This window comes from Sarcophilus harrisii, chromosome 1, assembly GCF_902635505.1.
Source record: "Sarcophilus harrisii chromosome 1, mSarHar1.11, whole genome shotgun sequence".
Classification (NCBI taxonomy): Eukaryota; Metazoa; Chordata; class Mammalia; order Dasyuromorphia; family Dasyuridae; genus Sarcophilus; species Sarcophilus harrisii.
This window is the reverse complement of record NC_045426.1, coordinates 154,208,035-154,217,569: the sequence shown is the minus strand read 5'-3', so window position 1 is coordinate 154,217,569 and position 9,535 is coordinate 154,208,035.

Sequence of the window (9,535 nt, the reverse complement as noted above, 5' to 3'; positions counted from 1 at the left end):
TTAATTATCATAAGTTACCAATAGAATTTAACTCCTGCCCCAACTATTAATTCTACATATGGTACACATCTAAAATTATGCTATGAAAAATTTACTTTTAGATATGTATTTCTGCATTCTAATTATAAGAATATTTATCAAGTATAATATTATAAGAATATCTACTCTTATTTTTATATTTGAGTCCTATATTAGATAGTTGTTTCATTTGGTTTTGCATTCTGTTTCTTTATCTTTCACAAGTAGAAAAAATATTGAATTCTTCCATATGCAGTCCTGTGTTAGTTATTAGTTTTACTCAAATGCAATTTAAGAAAGACAACATTGCATGAGAGCAGTTAGTATCATAGAAACAGTGTTACAAGGAGCACATGTTCATTTATGCTGATGAAATCAGATTTTTTGTTTTGAGGGTATTTGTATTTGAGGATATTTGACTGGGGTGATTTCAGGTAAGGGTAGATGTAAAAAGTTTAGTGTTTAGGCCCCAAAGTTATAACACAGGTGCATAGAATCATCAACTGTACTGGTAAGTGCAGATAATACTTATACATAAGAATTGGTCATAGACCATAGGATTCAGATAAATGCAAATGGAGTCACTGACCCAAATTCATCTAGATTTCCAGAAAGATTGATCGACTCATTGTCATGCATCACAATATATAACCCTGGAAAGAATTACAAAAATGATTTTCTTCCAATTCTTTATTTTATTGTTTTACAGATGAGTAAGAGTCAAATGACTGCCTTAAGATGGTGTAGATTGCCAGTATTAAACCCAGAATTAGAACCCAATTCTTTTGATTCCAAAGTCAATGTTCCATCTATGTGACATTGGCTCCAATTTCTCAGATTTATTCTCTAGTCTTTTCTAAATACCAATTCTGTGTTCTACTTCTAGTTCCCTTTTCAGATAGAACTTTGAATTGCAATTCAAACACAGTATATCATCTTACTTCATCAAATGGCTAGTGTCTTAAGAATATGTAGCTCAGGGCACCCTAGTCAAAGCTCTAGCATCCTTGGCCTGTCCTCAAGATTGAGGGAGAACAGAGTTTGATTTAGGGACTGTATCTCTGGATTGTGATTAGATCTGTGATATGATTGATATAGGAAACTATCAGATGAGGAAACTCCCTCTACCAATGCAGTCCATCACCTTCACTACAACTTGTATTCCTAGAGAGCTACCTAGAATGCTGAGAGATTAAGTGACTTATCTAGTGTCATATGGGCATTAAATGTCAAAAGTGAGACATGAGGTTGAGTCTTCCTGAATCCAAGGTCAATTATCTATATACTACGGCAAAATGACTCAGAGGATTCAGAGAAGGAAAGATCAGGCATAAAGGTGGCTTAAAATTCAAGAAGGTTTGGAAGTACAATAAAAGCAAGTCCTGTATAGCCATTGATGGGGAAACAGTCTCAAGGAAACATTTGAGGCATCCTTAGTCATTAGGAGAGAAAATAGCATGGGTGTAAATACAATAGAGCCTATACAGGAGTTTTAGTACTAGTTCTGGATTCAAAGGATCTGGTTTTGAATCATCACTCAGATATTTGCCATCTCTTTGGCCCTGTATATGACATTAAGCTTCTTTTCTGGATAATTCTTGGTTAAGCAGAAAATTTGCTCCTAAACATTTTCTTTCATTGATGTTTTACTGCTTATGATTTTTAAATCATATGTATACATTGTTTTGTCTGTACAATCACCTCTATTACCTGAAAAACTGAAAAATGGAAAGTATGTGTTGTAATTATGTAGCAAGTGGTAGCAACTTTTAACATCAATCAGTACTCAATAAGTGCAGTTGACTAAGAGACTTAGTTAATTTCTTATTAATTTGATGCCTATAAAACCTGATAGCCTAATGCAGAATGAGAGAATTATCACTAGAGGGAAGCTCAGCAGCCATCTAGTCCAACTTCCTCATTTAACACCTGAGAAAACTGAAACTTGGTAAAATGAAAAGTCACACAACTGGTAAATAACAGAGGCAGGATTTATGCATCTATCTTTTGATTTTGGATCCCACTATACAATATTTTCTTTTCAAAGATGTTTCATCAGACATTTATACATCATAATTTCCTAACTGCTTAAGTCAACTAATATTCTTTTCTTTACTGTGGTTCTGCAGAAGGGATGTTTCATCCTTGTCAGGGCCAAGGTCTCCCAAAGTAATTACAGTTCCAACATGACATTGAAATGTAATCTTGTGGAATATCTACCATACTGAGAGAAGGATTTCTTTTTTCTCCTAAGAAATGTTGACAGAAAGTCTGATAGGGTCAAGCTGATGGCAGCCATTAAACTCTACCCAGGAGCAAATGGGCTGAGGCTTTTTTGAAGCATACATTGTTCCTTCTCAGTTAAACTCATTAAAGGAAGACTCTTGCTTCTAAAGAACAGACTTATTTTTCTTCTAACTATGGGTTCACTTTTAAGTTGTATTTCCTATTAGCATTCATATTGTTTTTTTTTTCCCATCCTGGGATCATAGTTTTATTTTTATTTTTTATTGTTTTATTTTTCCCCAGTTACATGTAAAACAATTTTTTAACATTTGTTTTTAAAACTTCGAGTTCCAGACTTTCTCCTCCCTCCCCATCTCACCTCCTTCATTGAGAAGGCAAGCAATTTGATATAGGTTACAATGTATAGCCTTGCAAAACATTTCTATAATAGTTATGCTGTAAAAGAAAACATAAACTTCAAGAAAAAATAAAGGTTTTTTTATTTTAAAAGAATGCTTCCATCTGTATTCAGACACAATCAGTTCTTTCTTTGTGGATGGATAGAATTTTTTATTCTAAATCCTTGAGAGTTGTCTTGGATCGTTGCATTGCTGAAAAAAGCTCGATCACTTGCAGCTGACCATCATACATTATTAGTTACTTTGTAAACAGTACATTTCAATTTATATCAGCTCATGGAAGTCTTTCTAGGTTTTCTGAAAAGCATTCTGCTCTTCATTTCTTATAGGACAACAATATTTCATCATATTCACATAGCACATTTTGTTCATTCACTTCCCAGTTGATGGATATCTTCTTAATTTCCAATTCTTTGCCACTCAAAAAGAGCTGCTGTAAATATCTTTTAAAAAATCTCTTTTGGAATGCAGACTTAGTAGTGGTGTTCCTAATTCAAAGAATATTCATAGTTTTATAGCCTTTTGGGCATAGTTTCAAATTGCTCTTCAGAATGGTTGCATGAATTTACAATTTTATCAACAATGCATTAATGTCTTGTGTTTCCCATGTCCCTTTCAATATTTGTCATTTTCCTTTTCTGACCTCTTAGCCAATCTAAGAGATATGATGTAGTATCTCAGGATTGTTTTAATCTGCATTTCTCCATTCAACCCAGTCTTTGCTGGGTAAGTGATTCTTAGTTGTAATCCTAGATCTTTTGTCATCTGCAGTAGTATATTCCTAATCCTATGATTCATTAATGTAGAAGTTGCTAAAATTTATGTAATTCTGACTGTGATTTCATGACACTTAAATTTTTTCTTTCTGGGTGCTTGTAATATTTTTTCCTTGATCCAGGAACTCTGGAATTGGCTATAATATTGTTGGGAATTATCATTTTGGTATCTCTTTCAAAAGGTATTTGTGGATTCTTTCAGTTTCTATTTTAGTTCTGGTTCCAGAATATCAGGGCAATTTTCCTTTATAATTTTTTGAAAGATGATGTATAGACTTTAAATTTTTTTAATAATGGCTTTCATGTAGTCTAATAATTTTTTAAATGATCTCTCCTGGACCTATTTTTTCAGTTGTTGATCCAATGAATTATTTCATAATGTCTTCTATTTTTCATTCTTTTGGTTTTCTTTTACTGTTTCTTAATTTTTCATAGTCATTAACTTCCATTTGCTGAATTCTAATTTTTGAGGACTTTATTTCCTCAGCAAATTTTTGTGACTTTCTTTCCATTTGGCTAATTCTTTTAAAGACATTCTTTCCCTGATTGGCTTTTTGTACTTCTTTTATCATTTGGCTTAGTCTCTCTTTTTTTTTAAGATTTAATATTCTTCAATATTTTTTGTGTGTCTCCTTTATCTTGTGTCTCCTTGACTTGTTATTTTTTTAAAAAAATTTCTTTCATGTCTCTCATTTCTCTTCCCAATTTTATCTCTAATTCTCTTACTTGATTTTCAAAATTTTTAAAAAACTCTTCCACGGTCTCAGACCAATTCATATTTTTCTTGGAGCTCTGGATATAGGAGCTTTGACTTGATCTTCTTCTGGGTACATGTTTTGATCTTCCTTGTCACTAAAGTAATTTTCTCTTTTCCCCCTGTTGTTTACTCACTTCTCCAGCCTATTTCTTGACTTTTAACTCTTTCTTAAAGTAGGGTTCTGCTTCCAGAGTAAAGGGTACACTAGACCAACCTTCAGAATTTTTGTTTAGCTGTTTTCAGAGACCTGTAAGTTTTCAGTTCTATCCAGGTGGTGTGATCTAAGGGGAGAAGTTTAAAACTCTTCCAGTCTGTGCTCTGGTCTGAGTGATCACAGATCTTTTCTGCCATGGAATTGTAAAGAGGTCCTCTTTCCACTGCAGCTGCAAGCTTTGGTGAGCTAGTGCTTCTTCCTACCCTGATACTGCCACCTAAGACTGTGATCTGGATCTGAATATGTTCAAAGCAATGGAATTGTGCCTCAGTACAAGCAAAAATACCCCTGCAATCTGTTTCTGATTAGTTGTTTGATCTTTTTAAAGACTATCTAGTGAGAGCATTGGAAGTAAATGCTGTCACTGTTGATTGTAGCTCCCAAGGCCTACTCCTGGTTTATTGGGACCAGTGCTGTGCTGACATGTCCCATGCTGTATTTTGCTCCATTCTCACATAGGTGCAGCAGACCTTTGCTTCTAATCTTCTAAGTTGTCCTGGGTTGGAAAATTGTTTCCCTCTTCTTTTTGTGTGTTCTGCCACTCTAGAATTTGTTTAGAGTTATTATTTAAAGGTATTTGAAGGGGTTTGGTTTTTACCTTTATTCTGTCATCTTGTCCCTGCCCTCACAGTTTTAAATGAAAGAAAATCATTGACTTATTTTCCTTTTGAATAGAGACAAAGAGGCAGACAGAGCAGAGAAAAGTAATCAGAGTGTGAGAGGATATATAATTATTGAAAGGAAGAGTTGTCTTGTCATCAGAGCACCTAGATTTCAGTCCTGGCCATAATACTTACTAGTCAGGTGAGCTTGAATAAGTTGTTTGACTCTTTGAATTGCATTTTCTTTGTTTCTTTTTCTTTTCTTTTTTTTTTTTTTGGCTAGGGCAATTGGGGATAAATGACTTACCCAAGTTCACACAGCTAGGAAGTGGTAAGTGTCTGAGGTTTGAACTCAAGTCTTCCTGATTTCAGGACTGGGGTTCTATCCACTGTGCCACTTAGCTGCACCTTGAATTGTATTTTCTACATCTGTTTAATGGAAATGATGAAGACAGAAATGATAAATTATACATATAGACATATATGTCTATATTTAAAGTTTGCAAGGAAAATGATTGTAGCAGCCCTTTTTGTAGTGGCAAGGAGATGGAAACTGAGTGGATGCTCATTAGATGGAGAATGGCTTAATAAGTTATGGTATATAAATATTATAGGATGTTATTGTTCTATAAGAAACTATCAGCAGGATTATTTCAGAAAGACCTGGAGAGACTTACAAGAACTGATGCTAAGTGAAGTGAGTAGAACCAAGAAAACATTGTACACAGTGACAACAAGATTATGTGATGATCAATTCTAATGGAAGCAGCTCTTTTCAAAAATGAGGTGATTCAAATCACTTGCAATGGTTTTATGATGGATAGATCCATCTGCACCCAGAGTCAGGACTATGGGAACTGAATGTGGATCACAACATAGTATTTTACCTTTTTATTGTTGTCTGCTTGCATTTTGTTTTCTTTCTCATTTTTCCCTTTTTGATCTGATTTTCCTTGTGCAGCATGATATTTGTGGAAATATGAATAGAAAAATTGCATATGTTTAGCATATATTAATTTACTTGCTCTCTAGGGGAGATGGTGGGAGTAAGGGAGGGAGGAAAAAAATTGGAACACAAGGTTTTGCAAAAGTGAATGTTGCAAACTACATATCTTTTGAAAATAAAAAGCTTTAAAATAAAAAAAAAAGTTTGCAAGGCACTTCATACATGTCATTTCACTTGATCCTCATAGCAGCCCTGTGAAGTAGGTGCTATTACACACACACACACACACACACACACACACACACACTTTTTTCTTATAAAAAAAGAAATGGAGCCTGAGTTGGGCAGGGTAATACAGGTAGAAACTATTTCAGGTAGAATTCCAGGTTGCCTTTCTACTTACTGCTCCATCTAGTGGATAAAAATAGAATTTATTTAATAGTATTCTTAATAGAATCTATAGACAATGTATAAATATATAATTTTTTGAAAACCTTAAGGCACTATTTAAATGTGTAGTGTGATATCATCATCATCATTGCCATTATCATTTATCTGTGCAACTATGGACTACTCACTTAACTTCTCTGAATTTCAGTTATAAATATAGTTAATAATTATGATTCCTCCCTCAGAAGTTGCTATGAGGAAAGTAATTCGGAAACATTAAAACATCAAATGTAATGTGAATTTACTCAGAGAGACTGATACATTTTTGTTCTCTATATTGTTAGGGTCTCATGACCAAAATACATTTCATCCCCAAATAACCAACCTACTGGTATCTCCTCCTCCTTCTCCTCTTCCTCTTCTTCCTCCTCCCCCTCCTCATCAACTTCTTCTTGTCCTTGTTCTTCTTGTTTTACTTCTTCATTTATCTGTTTATCTATTTACCTGTCCAACTAAATCTCCCTTGTTGCTAGTGTTTTTCTTCTCCAAATCACCTTGTATTTATGTTGAATATACTACCCTTCCTCTCTCCATGTTGTATTCCTCCAATAAAATGATAGCAGAACTTCTTTCATATTTATCTTTCAATTCCCAACACCTCACAAAGTAACTGGTATGAAATGAATACTTAAGAAATACTTTTTAATTGACTTATTGGTTGATTGATTTGGTGGGTGAAATATTCTCTTTTAATTATTTAATACTTGAGAAACTGATGTTGTCTTTATGGCAGTTGTGATAGAATATACATATTCTGGATAAATTTCTTTGTAGACATCTATTTATTAAAGATGTGAAGATAGTACTGGAAATTGTTCTGAGTTAACTTGATATCAGAACTTTATTAAACATTTCCTTTTGGAATGGAGAAAAATACATCTCCTTCTGAAAATTTGGAAATTTAAAATAATCTAAGGTTTTCCAATATTTAGTGAATGTATAGAGTCAGTGTATATTCATGTGATTCATAATCATTTTCTAAGTATGACTCCTTTAGTTGGAAGTGAACCTTGGATTTTTATTCCCTTTTCCTGGTTCCCCTTTTCTTTTGAGTTAACTTTTGAATTATGCTTATTTTAAACTATAGAATGAGCTAAGCTTAATTTTCTTTAGAATCTTGTAGCAACGCCATTTGAAGTGATTAGATGTAACTGGGAAGGGGCCAGAACTAGAGTTTTTCCAGAGTCTGAGGATATTTCTCCAGATATATATATATATATATATATATATATATATATATATATATATATATATATATGCCAACCTCCCTCATATTTCCTTTCTTTTGCCCAGATCAGACAACATCTGGAATTTTGTATTCAGTTTTGAGTACAGTGATTTGGAAAGGGAATTGGTGAGCCTATTTCTTCATCTGTAAAGTAAAGTGATTGGACTCTATTACCTGTAAGAATCTTTATGACTAAATCTACGATCCTATGATTTATTTCATGAAATGATACATGAATACCTAAAGGTAAATTCTATAGTTTCCAGAGTCCCTTCTGAAGCTCTAAAATCAGATGAGCCCATATCTCCATAGACTATCTGTAGCTGGAACAATATAATGGAGTCATTTTAATCTTGGAAAAATCTGCCCTCCATTTACTTTGCATGAGGGACTGGGTTTGCTGTTTATAGTACAGAAGATTTGACATTTTGAAGTTTGAAATGACCTGTTTTCCTCTGTGGAGATACTCCTCCATAAATCCCAGATGATCAATTTGACATGACACTGAAAATTGATTAAAACAAGTTTCTTTATTTTATATAATCTGGAAGCATGTGTGGTTATGACAGTTTTCATTTAAAAAGCATTTGGAGAATCAGGAACACTGTGCTGACAAACCAGTGTTGAAGATCTCTCTTTAGTGTTCCATATCCAATTCTCTTCTCCTGTCCTTTCCATCCTTTAGGGGATTTCTCAAAAAATCAATGGTAAAGGTTAAAACTCAGAAACTGATTCGGGTCAAAAACAACTATAAAACCAATGGCTATTGAGAGTAGACAGCCATTATCATTGATTTGATGGATCAAGGATAAGTGTCCAACTTAGAGGAGAAATTGAGCCTTCACAAAGGAACAAGAAATAACAGAAAACAACCCAATCGCAGCTGACCTTTTGGTTTTCAAGGGCCAGTTACATACTTGGGTGATAGGAACTAGTAGATTCAACAGTTATCTTGTCAGTAAAATAATAACAGAACCAGAAAGTTCAGACAATTGTAGCATTGATTAAATCCTCAATTCTGCCCATATTGACATGCTGCTCTTCTAGTTAGTTTCAGCTTTCTTCCTAATTAAAAATTAAAAGGCCATTCTCTTGTCATATTCAATACTGATTAGACTGGAAAAAAATCTCAGATACAGCCATATAGAATGGAGCTAGCTAAAATGAGGGAATTTGGATATGAGTCAGCAGAGTATTCTGAAAATAAATGATTTGTTGGATGTCAAAGTCTATGTGGAGAAATTAACAAAAATTAGAGGACTAAAATCTGTCCTAATGTAAGTAGTGACAGATCTGGTTGCTAATTTTGTATCTTTAAAGGGTACTACATTTCCTATCTGCCCCCAGATGTCATCTACATTGGCCTAGCTTGTAGCTTTCCCACCTACATGGATCTAAAGGTGAACAACAACAGACTGACACCTTATTACTAATGGGCTAGATTAAATGAGGACCTTGAATCTAGGAGACTTCAATCAAAATGAAGAAGCAGTTTGAGTAATCCTTTAGATCCTGCTTGATTAGGAAAAGCTAGCTTATGAGGCTAATAAGTTCAAAGAAACAGAGTTGGAAGAGACTTTAGAGGTCACCTAAGTCTAACCTTTTCAATAGGTTCAAAAACTGAAGTTTAGAGTAATTAAATGATTGGTTTAAGGCCAAATAGACATATGGATTCTAATTTAATAGTCCAAACCAAGGGATATTTCCATTCTATCTCACTAAGTAAACATCTAGGTTCTTGGAAAAGAAGGATATAGTATAATGACTTTCAATGAGGAAGAGAGCATAGTAGAAATAAACCTTGAGTAGCACTACATGGCTAAGTGTGTAAATGTGTGTGTTTGTTTGTGTGTGTGTGTGTGTGTGTTGGGGGGCAGGATAGGTACAGCAAGACAGACA